The sequence below is a fragment of the Pteropus alecto genome, unplaced genomic scaffold (assembly GCF_000325575.1).
Source record: "Pteropus alecto unplaced genomic scaffold, ASM32557v1 scaffold102, whole genome shotgun sequence".
Taxonomy (NCBI): Eukaryota; Metazoa; Chordata; class Mammalia; order Chiroptera; family Pteropodidae; genus Pteropus; species Pteropus alecto.
In genome coordinates this window covers 2,366,059-2,367,704 of record NW_006432224.1, presented here as the reverse complement: position 1 = coordinate 2,367,704, position 1,646 = coordinate 2,366,059, and positions in this window count along the sequence as shown.

The following is a 1,646-nucleotide window of genomic DNA, read 5'->3' as shown; positions in this document are numbered from 1 at the left end:
GCTGGGTCAGGCAGGTCTGGGGGTGGCCTGCAGGGGGACGTGCAGGGACCTCTGCTGCCTCACTCACCGCCCCCACCCCGCCCTGGCCCTGCCCTTGACGTCCCGTCACCCCAGGCCCCGGAAGTGAAGGCGGCACCATGGCCAGACCTACCTACCGTTCACGTAACGCAGCCTTGTCACTGTTACGGTCTGTCACTGACAGGGGACCTTGACGGAGTGACCTCAGCACTGGCTGGCCCGGCTGCCAGGCCTAACAGGCACCTGCACAGCAAGGGGGAGACTGAGGACCCTCGGGCTTCCTCCAGCCCCAGGACGGAGCACTGCTTCAAGTGCAGCTGACGGCAGGTCAGTGTGTGGCCCCCGCAGGTGTCACGGTCCTGCTGGGTAAGCTGACCCCTGGGAACTGGCCCAGGATCCTGGTCACAGGACCCACCGTGGGAGAGCTGAGCCTTCGCTGAGTGAAAATAAAACGCAGGCAGGTCCCAGGATCTTCTGGTGCCACTTCCCCGGGGACCAAGGTCTCTACAATGAAACCCGGAGGAGTCGGCCCCTCCCTGGAGGTAACACCCGCCCCCGCCGCCCTGCGGCTAAGCCAGGTGTTCACCGGGAGCCCCAAGAGCTCTCCACCAAGGGGCAGGCTCGGGGAGGGGCCGCCCCTGTCATGGACAAGCTGGGTGGCCTGGGGCAAGGTCCGGCCAGGCTGCCTGGCACCCACACTAACGGGGGTCAGCGTGAGGGACATCCTCACCGTGCAGTGTGCAGAGTAGGCCAGTGTCCCCACGGTTAACGGGCCGCAGTTCCAGGATACAAACGTGCTGGCGTGAGGTGGGGCGCCTCGGGGAACCGGGGAGCAGACAGAAAGGCCGGATGGCAGGCGCTGCCCGGCCCAGGGTCAGCCTGCAGAGCACCGCGCAGACGAGCGCGGCCCTGTCCTCCCAGCTGCGTCCTCCCCTTCCTGCCATCACCCCTCGGTCGCCTGCTTCCTGTCCCAGGTCCGGCCGGCGAGGCCTGACAAAGCTCCATGTTGCATCCTTAAATAGATCTGACTCGACGACTCAAAACCAGTGCCCCGGGGGACGCCCCCAGTCCGCGTGGGAGCACCCGCCAGGCCTCTCCCCGCCCCGTCCACCGTCCCCTCCCCGTCACTCGCTCACTTCCAGTCACCTGCCCTCCCTCTCCTTCCAGGCCCCCGCCGCAGATCCTGCCTCAGCTCGCCCCGTCTCTGCCAAAACAGCTTCCTGAGTCCGACCTGGTCCACGAAAGCTCCCCACCCAAGGGTGGCCGGGGACGCGTGGCTCAGCGGCCACAGAGCCTGGCCCGCAGCTCGCTTCGCTTGTGCGAAGCGTCACTGAGCACAACCAGCACCTTGGCATCCACAGCGCCTTTCCTTAGTCCCACTAGCGAGACGTCGGCCTGAGAAGGATGAGAATAAAGTTTAATTCACAGGAAGATTATTCTAGAGCGACACACAGAGAGGAACGACGTTCAAACAAAGCTATGCGCTGTGCTCGTAAAACACGTGTAACATGTTCCTAGTGACATATGCACGCACGTACGCACGCGTGTACATGTCACACACGGACACGTCGCCATCATGCACGGATGTGCAGCGGCCACTGCAGATGCACACGCTCCCCCTGCCCAGT